This window comes from Protopterus annectens, chromosome 11.part0 (assembly GCF_019279795.1).
Source record: "Protopterus annectens isolate FY-2018-M chromosome 11.part0, PAN1.0, whole genome shotgun sequence".
Classification (NCBI taxonomy): domain Eukaryota; kingdom Metazoa; phylum Chordata; order Ceratodontiformes; family Protopteridae; genus Protopterus; species Protopterus annectens.
The window spans coordinates 1,540,123,122-1,540,137,356 of record NC_056745.1 but is presented as its reverse complement, the minus strand read 5'-3'; positions in this window follow the sequence as shown (position 1 = coordinate 1,540,137,356).

Below are 14,235 nucleotides of genomic sequence, written 5' to 3'. Positions count from 1 at the left end.
GAGACCTCCAAAGCAGACACCCAAGAAACCGCTACCCCAAAACAAAACACGTGCAACACATAGCTCACAAAGACAGTGTGCCGAACAGTCACAGCCCTTAAGTCTAAACAACACACCTGATACACTTGTAATAGGTGACTCTATCATCAGGCACACTGACGTCCCGCTCACCAGGCTGAACAAGGAGAAGGTCACGGTGAGCTGCCTGTCGGGTGCTAGGATCCGCCACATAACACAAGCACTCAGGTCACTCCAAGGCAAGTACAAATATGACTCAGTCATTGTCCATGCTGGTGTGAATGACCTGAGACGTACCTCCCTAGACTACATGAAAAGAGACATAGAGGAGCTCTCTGAGCATGTAGCCCAGGCCGGTATGACCCTAACCTTGAGTAGCATCTTCCCTCACCAAGAATGATGCCACAATATGAAGACAAGATGATCAATTTCAACAATTGGCTTACGTATTGGTGTCATTCAAAGGGGATCCAATGCCTGTCTGCCTGGGATGACATGCTCGACAAGCCACGATGCTTCGCTAGGGACGGCTTGCACCTGTCACCCCTGGGCTTTCGGATATTGGCAAAGGCTCTTGCCACCCCCATAGTGCCTTTTTTAGGCAAGGCTCAAAAGACAAACCCACCTCCATAGGTATCACAAGGGATAAGAAACTAAGAGTAATGCTACTCACTGCCAGAAGTCTAAACCTCAAGATGCATGCACTCGAAACTCTCCTTAGCATGGAGAACATCGATATCTGTGCAGTAACAGAAACCTGGTTCAAGGCTCCCCAGAGCACCCCAGCACTACCAGGTTATACCTCATACCATGTTTTTCGGCCCCAAAACTTGGACCAAGCCACAAAAGGAGGGGGAGTATCAATATTCGTCAAAGATACCTACACCTCCAGGTTGGTGGCACAGCACGAAGCATCAGAGACTATCCATGTGCAACTAACAGTGGGTAAAACTGCCTTCCAGTTTATAGCCTGCTACAGACCACCCTCCCAAACCCAGGAACCCCACTCGGCCTTCCTGAGAACACTGGAAAATATGAAGGTCTCTCCAAACACCATTATATTGGGCAACTTCAACTACCCTAACATAGACTGGGAGCATTACTCTAGCTCCAACACCCTAGCCCGAAGGTTCCAAGAATTTATAAACTGAAATGCTGTGGAACAACTTGTTTCCACTCCCACAAGAGGGGAAAACATACTGGACCTAATCACCACCAACATGGGGACTCTATGCTCCAGACCAGAAGTGTATCCCTCACTGGTAAGATCAGACCATAAAGTAATCTCACTAGATATTTGCATCCCGACCCCAGCCCCTGCCCAGAAAACCACAGTGAAAAACTTCTCTAAAGCAAATTTCACACTCCTCAAAACTGAAGTGGAATCCTTCAAAGCCCCCGGACCTGTGGAAAATATGGCCCAGACTGCAGAATCCTTTATAAACGCATTCTATGAACACCTTCAGGAATGCATGGATCATGCAATCCCAAATAAAACCAAGACCCAATCCTCCAAAGTTAGGTGTCCTGTCTGGTGGACCCCAGCCATAAACAAACTATACAACAGAAGGAGGAAGCTACTACATGATAGAGCAAAATCCCAAAAAGGGAAGGCATCTCTGATCAGTATTAGCAAAAAACTATGGGCACTCATAAAATCGTCTAAGGCCAGCTTCGAGAGAAAAATTGCACAGGACACTAAGGATAATCACAAGGCTTTCTTTAGTTATGTTAGGAACCTGGGTGGGAATTCCCAGATATGCTTAGAATTAGTCCAAAATGACAAAAAATACACCGAACCAACAGACATTGCCAACATCCTAGCTGACAGGTTCAGAGCAAACTTCTCCCCCCCCCCTTCCCCACCAAAAGGGCAAATATCTATCCCAGCAGAGTGCTGCCCCCCCTGACATCTCAGATGTTCAGGTAAGAGCCGCCCTCTCCAAAGCAAAAAACACAGCATCAATGGGACCAGAGGGTGTCCCGGGCTGCGTCCTACATGAACTCCAAGAAGAACTAAACCCAAACATAAAACTACTGTTGAATCTCAGCCTTACTACAGGATATGTACCCAAAGAGTGGCGTACAGCAACAGTGGCCCCTTTCCACAAAGGTGGTGCCTCAACAGATCCTGGAAACTATCGCCCCATAAGCCTGACTAGCTTGGTCTGCAAAGCTATGGAAAGGACCATCATGGACCTCATAAATAAAGATATTGGGGACCTACAGACACTGGATCCTACCCAGTTCGGCTTTGTTAAGGGCAGATCCTGCCTCTTAAACCTGGTTGATTTCTTTGAAACAGTCACCAAGGCTATTGACGAGGGGAAGGTGGTCCACACAGCCTACCTGGACCTTGCAAAAGCCTTCGATACAATACCCCACTCGGGCATTATAGATAAGCTCACCAGCTTAAATATAAACTCCTATGTCACTAGATGGGTTGCAAACTGGCTCAAGGACAGAGCCCACATGGTAAGAATTGCTGGAGCCATGTCAGACTCCAAACCAGTTACAAGTGGCGTCCCACAAGGCTCAGTCCTGGGACCTCTCTTGTTCGGTATATATTTCTCGGAGGTACAGGCTAACACGGAAGGACTGTGGCTGACCAAGTTCGCAGATGACTGCAAACTGGGTGCCATAATCGACTCTCCAGCCGACACAAGCATCCTACAAAAGGGCCTCATAGAAACAGACAACTGGTGCTAGAGCCATGGCCTCAAGCTAAATGCCAAAAAGTGTATAGTCATCCCCTTTGGCAAAAACAAAGTGCCCACAAATTACCACATAGGTGATAATCCATTAAGTATGGAAGAAGTAATTAGGGACCTGGGAACCCAAGTTGATAGCAATCTCTCATTTGACAACCATGTGGCCAAAGTGGTTAGAAAAACATTTTATATAGCCCACCTAATCATGAAGGGATTCACATCTAGATTAGGGGAGGTCATCATGCCTCTTTACTCATCCCTCATCAGGCCCATAATTGAGTACAATGCCCCTTTTGGGATGTACCTTGCCAGATGCCTGCAGCAACTGGAAAGACCTCAAAAGTACCTCACCAAGAGGATCAAAGGGCTCAAACAGATGCCATATGCTGCCCAGTTAAAGAAACTCCAGCTCTACTCAGTGGCATACTGCCTGCTCAGAGGCGATCTGTGCCTGATGTATAAAGCCATGTCCATCCAGAATTAATGGACATGCTGCACCTCAGAAAATCCAAATCCCATCGAGCTACGTGCTCGAGAGACTTGAACCTCAGCACTGAAATAAATAGGACATGCTGGAGAGACAGATTCATAACCCAGAGGCTCCCTTCACTCTGGAATAAAATCCCAGTCCAGGTTAGGCAGAGTCCCTCATTGACTCTCTTCAAGAGGAATCTTGATGAGTGGATAGGAGATAGTAGGTTTACCCTGGGTATCACTTCTGTGTCACTGTTAGACAGAGGCACAGTATACTAACCTCGAAAAAGGGCATAGCAAAATTAATTTAAAATGGGTGGCGAAAGCCAAGCACACTCTGGCTAGGCTTTTAAATGCCCTAGGGCAGATAGCCTAGTATGAACCTATGAACCTATGATAAAGGAGTTCCTTACAACAGTGTATATGTGGTGAACAATGGAGAGTTCATTATCGGCACAGGATCAACTTTCATGGTTGTGTTGTTAATGTGATAATTACAAGGGAAGCCATGATTGGTAAATGATACTATTATACTATACATTAGTTTTAATGCATGGATTGGATCCCACCTATTTGTTTGGTTAAAGGTCCTGTTGGAGGATCTTAGTGTCCTCTTGGAGTTTATGATAATGCCAAGTCTACAGTCATTTGCATGGCTGGCCAGCCATAAAATGGTAACATTTCCTTTGACCTCTGATGAGTAAATGACAATGGTGGGAGGTTGGCATAATGGTTAAGGTGTTTAACCTGCAAACAGAAAGTGCAGAGTTTGATTCTCACATGGGGTAATTGGCTAGGCTTAAAATGGCACACAAGGGCAGTTAGCCTAGTGCCAGTTTATCAATGTATAAAGCAAGAGGAGTGATCCATGGACTGAACCCTGGTGCAGACTGCTGGTGACAGGTGTTTTAGAGGAGGAACAGTTGCCCACCCTAATTTTCTCTTTGCTCTTGTATAGGTATTTACAGTACATTTAATTGGAAAATCTTATCTATGATACCTGAGTGTAGAACAGTGTTGAATACCTTTGTGAGGTATATATATGCAGCATGTACTGATCTGCTCTCATCCATTGCTTCAGCAACCTTCGAAAATAAGTCAACCATGTTAAGTATACAGGATCTGCCCTTGATAAACCCAAACTGTCTAGGTTAAAAGTTTGAAGTTAACTATGTCCTTGTTTATTAATTCTATAATGATCCTTTCCGTAGCCTTATAGATGAGGCTTGTCAGGCTTATGCATATATAGTTACCTTAATCCATTGATTCCCAGTTTGTGCAAAGGGATGACTATTGCTGTCCTCTTGTCATCTAGCATGAAACCTGTTTGGTGCCTGGTACTGAGTAACCTCTGTTGATTGTCAAACATGTCCTGTATGAGATGATTAGTAGGCAGCCCGGTATGTTATTTGACCCCACAGAAGCAGTGTTCTTGGCCTTCGATAGTGTTTTGAGGAATTTTTCTTAGAAGATTTCGAAGGATATAGTTATAAATATATAATTTGGCAGCACAGGGGGAGACAGAGGTGAAGTTTGAGCTAAACATTCTATTAGTAGATTGGTTATGTCATCTGGCTCCAAATATGGGATATCATTTACTATTTGGTATGTGTGGTACTAGGCATAATTTCTGAAATTTGTTACACAGTTCAAGAAGGCTTTGTGGTTATCCTTCACCTGGGGGGTTATTTTACCACATATCTGGCTTTGGTTGCTTTGACTAGTATACGGAGTTCCCTGTTACGTTTAGCATTATGAGAGTTAAATTTATTTTTGCATGCAATAAGTTGTTTTTTTTCTTTGTTATAGAGCCTCTGTATACTTGGGTTCCTCCATAAGTGTTTATTCTTAAATTTAGTGCTGCATTTAGTTTAGAGGGGGACACATGCATCTATGCAGCTATTACCATTAGCATAACATCTGGCAGTAAAGGATTCTATATTAGCAGTGAGGTCATCAGGTCGGAAAGATATTTTGAATTCAGTCAGGTCATCATTCAGTTTCAGTCGGTTAGCCTTGGCATAATCTCCGAATACTCAGGAATTAGACAGAAACACAGACAGACATATATCCCCATTCATTATCTTGCAATATAAATGCAATAATAGATGAAATATATTGTACAGTGCAACTACACACATCAGTTTAATATACACCCAGCTATGTATATTATGATATGAATACTATGACTGTATAAGTTCACATTGACTTAAAATAGCAGCATGTCTGTTGGTTCAAAAGTGACAAATGTTTACAAAGTAGTCTGGTTCTGCTGAACATTTCTTTGCTTACACTGCATTTATATATAGTTGTCAAATGTTTCAAATATGTGAAATGATTAATAAATAAAACAGTAAGGATTATACACAATTATATAATAACTGTAATTAAATGACTTAAAAATCACACAGTTTTTATTAATTTTCAATGTGCTCTGTCAAAAGATTTCTTATAGCTAATTTTTTTTTTTTGCTTTCTTGTTGATCAAAGATCTGAACTTGGCCTAATCAAGGATACTACACATCACATGATCTTGAGGAATAGTGAGTTGATGCTATTATTAACTTGCTAGCTTGAGGTGAACAGCAATCCATAAACAGAAGTTTGAATATCATTACAAATATGGACTGGGCTGTATCAGACAGCCATGTTGCCTTCTATAGGGAGAGACAGTGGTGTTCTGTGGTATCTAGAGGACATATATCTGCTAATGTTGTCCAGGATGGTATGTAATGATCTGTATTATATGATGAATTCATTGTAACAACTGGACGGGCATATGCCACCTTTGGTTTTAGGGCATTGACTCCTATGGCCCTTCTTGCCATGGTTGTGAGACAGCTGAGGAAATTGTTGCTCTCCTTTTGCTACTTTATAACACAATCTATCGCTTTTAGTGTGTTCCATAAGAATCACTGTTGGATCAAGATAAGCAGCTAAGTGCTTCTTTATAACACAATGTATCGTTTTCAGTGTGTTCCATAAGAATCACTGTTGGATCAACATAAGCAGCTAAGAGCTTGTAGTCATGTAGTTGCATGATGGAGGTATTCAGTGAGTTAAAAACTGTAGCTTCTTAGATTCTTCTAACATCTTTGTTTTACCAAAAACATGATGAATACTTTGATAGTGTTTAAGTTTACAAAAGCCTTCCTGAATTTAATTTTATATGACTAGTAAATTTAGCAGCTCTCAGTAGAAATAGATGATGTAAAATGAATATTTTCTGCAACCAAGAAAGATCCAATAGTAGTTCATTAATAAATCCTGAGAATAGGTCTGGTGTCAGAAAAGAGCTCTAGCAGACTCCTGACTGAAACATTGCTTGTTCAGAGACTGTACCACAATAAACCATGTGGATGGTTTATCCTCTAAGGTAGCGCTGGAACCATATAGAAGGCCCTTACTAAATTTTGTTTAGTTTGGAGTGTAGAGCATTGTGATCCATTGACTGCTTTCCCCTTGTGATTATAAACGTTTCTGCAGCAAGTAACCCAGTTTTTTGCATTTTCCCAGAGAATATCTGTAATGTTGCATTAAATTGAAAATGTTCATAAGCTTTTTCCTTTTCAAAATCCTTGTTGAAATGGAGATAGCAGGCCATATGTATCAACATGGTCAAGGGTCTGAGTGTAAACTAGCCTGTCCAGTATCTTTGCAAAAGTCTGATATAAGAATAATATAAGAGATAAGCTTGAAGACTTGTAGTATTGAGGGATTACTCATCTTTAGAAGCAGGATGACTGTCACCCAACAAATTATCTAAAATGGCATAAACAGAAATAACTTAGGTCCACCCTGGACTTCATCAGATTAAGTTAAATGCATGCAACAAGTATTTTTTAATTTGCCTTCTTCTTGTCACATACGTTATTTAATATCATACGTTTACAGTACAAAATGCTTTCTAATTAGTTCTTTAATGGGCCCTTTTCTCCAGTTTCATTTGCATAAAGTTCCTTTTCATGTTTATTTTCCAAATATATCTGACATTTATAGCCTTTAAAATTAAATACATTACATTTGCCTGATGTCATAAGGAGACAATATATGTGTCTAGCCTGTCCTTAAGTACATTTAACATTCTACATTTCCTTCGCCTCAACTGCCTCCTCACCATTTCTCTACACATTCCATATTCTCCCGAATGTCTCCACGCAGATGTTCTTCTGGAAAGATAGGAAATACCATTCTTTCTAAGTATACTGTTTGTATCTTTCCCTAATTTTAAGTGCTTCTAAAACTTCAATTGTAACATTATGCATTTCTCATTTATCTATAAATACTAACACAGTGCTTTGCTGGTACACCTCTTTAGTGCATTACATGTATTGCCTGTTTTTTTTTCTTAATATTAAATGTATTGGTAGTTTTTTTTTTTTCAAAAGAAAATTATTAATTGTGGTGTTTTTCTGCATGCTATGCAAACTGGTATAACATTTATCTTGCTTTGTTTCTAAGAACAGAGATTTTGTTCATCACTCCATAACTTGCACAGCAAACTCAACATGTAGCCATATACATTTTCTGCTTATGTCAGCCTCTGACATTTTGATGTAGGATTTTGAAGAGTTTACATAACATTTGCTTTTTTTACCTTTTCAGACATAACATAAGTAGAATTCAGTACAATTAACTGGGATACGACAAAAAACACATATGAATCATTTTACTATAGAAAATAGGACAATTCTGTAAATATTTCTTAAAGAATGTATCCTGCGGCAGTTACAAAAATATGAATGCAAGTATATAAAAATGAGTTATAAGGAGGTACACTTGTCATACTCCTCAGGGCAGAAGCTACCCCTGTGGGTGAATAATATAATCATCTCAGAGGCTTCCATTACTCAGATGAGGTATGAATATTTTTAACAAAAACAGGTATTTTTTTCTTTTTCCTTTCTTTGACAACTTCAAATCTAGGTGCTTGAAAATGCATAATTAGAACACTTTGGCTTTGACAGAAAATGTTATGTATACTTATACTATAAGCAGAACCACAGCAAAATGTACACAGAGTGGAAGATGTTTTATAATCCATATGCATATTCTGAAGCTCAAGATATAAGTATTTGGAATATACATATATCAGAATCAGAATGCCGCATATTTGGTCACACATTAGTCCTTTGTTTCCTGCTTGTTTCTTACTTTGATAGGTATTACATGTCTACACAGATCTTGTAAATAAAAAAAAGTTTCTTTTTGTGATTATTCATGTAATAGTATTATAATCTAGTTTAGCAATGTTGCTACAAATAAAAATAATATTCAAAGGAATTTCTAGAAACACAAACTTTGTCATATGCCATAAATAAGTGATGCCCCTAACATTCTAGGAAACCTCTCCTGAGATATTTTGTCATAGTGCCCCTTTAAGTTGTTGTGTCTTTCGGCTTTTCCTGGTTAGGGGTCGTTACAGCAGAACTCCAGTCCGCTAATGATTGGCAGTAGATTTTTACGTGCCGAGTTGCCGGCCCTGACGCACAACCTTCAACGAAGGTACACCCATTCACATGTCTCCACACAAAAGACGCTCTAACTGAGAATCGAACAGGACAACGTCTTACTGTGAGGCGACAATGCTACCGCAGCACCACCATCACAGTACTCTATAACTGAAAAAACTTAATATTATATGCGGCTTTGGTAAACAGTGCTGTATTAGAAAAACTTTTTTGTCAGCTTAAATGTCAAGTGATAATATTCCCTGTACTTAATCCATTCAACTAAACTGAGTCCATGATAGCATAAGAAGCTCTTTATACAAATAAAATACCTCCATAGGCACATCCTGTTATATCCTTAATTAAGGGTAGATAAGAATTTCCATTTTATTTTTAGAAATAAAGAAATCTATACAGGAATAAAGAAGCATGAGTAATAAATTATACAGATTTAACAGAGCAATAAAGTATAAATGACATGGGTTCTTGGTATTCTGATAATTCTAGTTAAGCCTTGTCACACTACAACATCTATAATGCAAAATGACATGCAAAATAACTTAAATAAATTCTAATTAAAACACTAGTATCAGTTCATTAAATGAAGTAAAAGAAACAGGCAATTTCAGAAAATGGTAATTTGATGGGTACAAATTATTGTGCAAAGGTTTTCTAACTAAATGTCTTCTTGGAGTACAGACATCATAAAAATAAAATCTCTTGCCCAGATAATACAAGCTGATCGTCCGCAGTGCTGGTTATAAAATGGAATTTTAAATAACCTCTAATAAACAATTAACGGTGACAGTTTTGAAAATGGAACTGGTGACTAGTTGACCTTAGCAAGCCATCCCACACATGAAAGTTTATTTAAAGTTCTTGCAAGCAATTACTGAAATCTTTAGCTTTGATGTATGCAATCTTTGAAGCCAATGCAACAAAATGCTACTTCTTGCTTACACAAGTAATATTGAAACAAGTTATGGTGGGTGAGGAATTTTCATCTTATAACATGGTAAGGTGAAATATGTCTCCAAATATTACATGATTTCAAATAAACCTACTGCTGTATTATTAAAATGCAAATAAACCTAGTGTGGTGTACTGTAACAAATACATTTTGTAGCCTATTTTGTTAAAGCTACAGATACCTGTGTTTATTAAGGTTCAGCATATGCTTTATCTGAAGCAGTTCTATAGAGTTTTTTTCTTTTTTTATTGAGTAAGACAGTTAAAAACAGCTGAAAATAATAATAAATATAATGAGCAATCTGGAGGGGCAGGTACACAATGAAATCATAATCCTGAGGACTATGCAATTCACAAAGCCCTTGCAAATGTGGATAAAGTTCCTCTGAGCCACTGATTGTATTTGGAACAGTCCAGATGTGGAGTAGGTATTAAATGAGGCCTGGATTCTCCAGCCAAGATTCATAAAGCCAAAACATAAGACACATCGTTTTGCTTAAGACTGAAAATATGGGACTTCAAGTATTGGCTAACTGCCAAACATAATTTGCCCTGACTAGACTGCAAAACTGATAGGTTGTGCAACATAGTGTATCACAGCGATAACATCACATTTCATTAAAAATAATGAACATAATTTTATATAATAATGCCAAAAAGTCTGCATATCACAGTTGGGTATCATGTACAGAAGCACAACAGAACAACCATTTATGTTTCCCCTTACATCCCAGTGACAACACAAATTTTCCACCAAAAGGAAATAAATATTAAATATTAAATATTAAATAAACACAGTTTAGATATCTACTTTATTCATAGCCCATGCACTATGTATGTGAATTGCTTCTGGCCATGACTGAAGAATATCAAGGAAAATTCTGCACTGCTATGACCCAGTGCCTCCCAGTGTCATAGCATGTATGCCAAGTACAGATGGTACTATGTGTAATATTGACTATTGTTATGGACAAACATCAGTGGAAAACATACATTTGCATGTATGTGCATGAGTGTCTCTCTGTATTTGTGTTTCTTTGAGTCATCTGTGTGTGTGTGTGTGTGTGTGTGTGTGTGTGTGTGTGTGTGTGTGTGTGTGTGTATGTGTGTATGTATGTTAGTGTGATAGATCAATTGTTTCCGTAACAGACACAAATAAAGACGTGGCCCATGTCCTGAATGTACTGTGGCCCTCCTCATTACAACACCTGGCATGTATAAACCATCACTGTTCATACACTTATATTAGCTAGTAGTGCAGTATGACCACATATATCACACAGACAGAATCCACATGCCTGCAGCACCTATCATTATGCATTCCTTGCAATGTAAAAGTTTTCCATGGAAGACAAAGATGTATCCTCTCAGGAGAAATGTCTAGTTCTCTCTTATCTCACAGAATTAATGACTCTAAATTTGCACAGCAAAAATGGTATGCAGTGGTATAAGTGCATTGCTTACAGGTCCTGGAAGTAGTATCTCATAACTCTATGTGTCACCCCCCCCCTCACCGAATGTTACAGCAATAATTAAATTCTACCCAACAACAGAGATTTGAAGGACGTGATGGTGATAGTTGAGGACTGCTGTACTACAACTGTATTTAGAACCATGGTAGGTGCATGGTGGACCAAACAGCATTATTTACAGTCAGACAGGATGAAGAGTCTATGGAATGATACTGATAGAATTTACCTTTATTAATTATGCTTTTGTCAGGAGTATGTAAGAGACTCAGACCACAAAATCTACTTATGGAACTGAATACTGCATTTGTGAATTTAGCTGCTTATTGTGTGATCCCCAATAATACATTTTAAAAAAAACTTAACTTATTTTAATCTATATGACTAAGAAATTCAGTGAATAAGTACATCCAATTACTGAAAAAAATAATACTGACATACCTTTACCCCACTTGTGGTGATTCCCTGCTGGGTGAGGAAAGTGTATCTTTATGTCTATGAGTGATAGAGCTGTTTTCTGTTTTACCTGGTCCTTTATGTTTTCTGTTTTAAGACATCTGCTTGGCCTGGTGTTTTGCTCTATGTGAGAGATAGACACTTAAATTATCTAGCCTGCTACTTTTTAAACTGTTGATTCTAAGTTTCCCACCACTACTTTAAATTGAGCTTAATAAGGTCTTCCCTTTCTACACTGCTATTGTTATCTTAACTTATTTATTTACCTTTCCTTGTGCTTATATTGAAAAAGTGCATTTTGCCTCTCATTTTCTGTTCTATTGACTTATTTGCTCTGAATTCATCATATAGCTAGCTGTTGAATAAAGTACTGTATTTTACACTATAGCAAGCAGTTGTTTTTGCATCAAGACGTTCTATCTAGTACACTGGGAGGTAGCCTGGTCTGTTTAGGTTGGGGAAACACTTCAGATTTCTGCATGCAGTTTTGTTGGCTGCAGGGCTTATTAATCATCTTATCTTCTTTTTAGTGCCTTTATAAAATCTATAAAATTGAGTGTTTTCCCCTCATTTATACAAAGCAAAGTACTGTTATTGAATAATCACGCTTGTATAAGCTGTTTAAAGTACAATGTTTTATCTGTATCTTTAAGTTTGTTTGTGTAGCATTTCATATCTTTTATTTTCATTTGTGGTAGCATTTCACTACAGACACTGCTTTACTGTGCTTTTATATTTCGAGAACTAGGATTATAAATCCATTGGCAGTAGGTGTTTACCTGGTCTAGCTGAGCTGGGAAGTACACACATGGGCTTTAAGTATTTGTTGCACTTTTCTTATATACTGTGACTGTACTTTAGCAGTTTCAAAAAAAAGTTACTGCCTGCTGCTCCTTTAAGTAGTTAATTGCACTGCATTACATTGTATCTGTTAGTTGTGGGGCTGCTGTAGGTAGTTCATGTCTGGTCTTGTTACACTTCCAGATATTCTACTTTAAGAAGGTGTTTTTCTGCGCCCTTGTTGCAGAAGTGTGCTGATCTAACCTGTCTGAATTGGGGATTGTTGGTGTAAGGCTTATTGTGTGCTTTCCTGATTGGTAGTTAGCTTAAAACTTGTTTCTCTTTGATCATATTTAAGCCCCACAGTTGCACAGTCTTTGCCATAGATATTCAGAGCTGCTGGTCATTTGGCAACTTTGCCACTGCTTGCTGAGAATCTACTTTCACCTGGAGCAATCCACTACTGAAAATACAAAAATAATCATTTTTTGCACTTCTCTTATGCATTGTGAAAGCACTTTAGAAGTTTATCATGCTACTTGCTGCTTTTTTGCACTTTATAGCAAAAAAAACTGTAATTGCTCTGCATTACATTGTATCTGTTAGTTGTAAGGCTGTTGTAGGTAGTTTGTGTGGTTCTGTTACACTTGGGTTCCAAAGCAGCTATTTGATGCTAAGAAGGTATTTATCTGCACCCTTTTGACAGAAGTGTGATAATCTAACCTGTCTGAGCTGGGGATTATTGGTGGAAGGCTTATTATGTGCTTTCCTGATTAGTAGTTAGTTTAAAGCTTGTTTCTCTTTGCTCGCATTTAAGCCTTGTGCTTGCGCAGTGCTGCTCTTCACACAGCGGTAGTTAGCAGTGTCCTACATAGACTCAAAAGCCTAGAAGATAATTTTTTCCCTAAACAGCTGTCAGTGAAACCCTTCCAACCTTTTATGCTGCTCTAGGATCAACTCAGTTGCACACTGAACAGCGTTGTCTTATTGATCAACCTTAGCCTACAGAAAGTATAGATCCTTCTTGTACTCTCGGCACTACCAGCACAGTCCTATCAAATTAACCCATTCCCTTCCGTAATAAAACATACAGTAAGAGGCTGCTATCATGGATGGGCAGTTTCCCATCATCTCTCTGGCCAGCCTGATAGACATGGACATCCTGAAGTAATGTAGCAATTGTCACATGTATACTAACAACCGCTTACTTCTGAAACAAACAAATACTTTATGCAAGAGATGGAGTTATACTATCAAATTGGAGGCAAGACTCTCAGATTAGGACAAATTTAATGCCATACAGGTTGTCAGCACACACAAACTTCCCACACAAAATAAGGACATGACACATAAACCCATATATCTGGAGGTACTCACTAGTAACTTATCAAATGATCAGAGCCCCCCCCCAAACAGAGACCACTTACACACATAATGCAAAAAACTACCAGAACTCATAATAACACACACACCCCTGATGACTCAAGAAATAAGTCTGTAAGGCATAACACCACAAAACCTAATATATTAGTCATAGGTGACTCCATTGTGAGACACATGGATTTTCCCTTCACCAGACTGGATAAGGAGCAGGTTACGGTTAGCTGCCTGTCAGGTCTAGGATCGCTCAAGTCACTCAGGCACTCAGTCACTCAGCCACAAGCACCCATATGACTTTTTCATAGTCTATGAGAGGGTGAATGACTTGAGACATACATCACTGGACTATATGAATAGAGACATGACTGAGCTCTCAGATTATGTGTCTCAGACAGGTATAAGCCTAGCTTTAAGCAGCATTCTACCTTCTCAATGGATGATGCCATAATACAAGCAAAACTGATTGACTTTAACAATTGGCTTAGCTTCTGGTGTCAGTCCAAGGGGATCCGGTATCTGTCAGCTTGG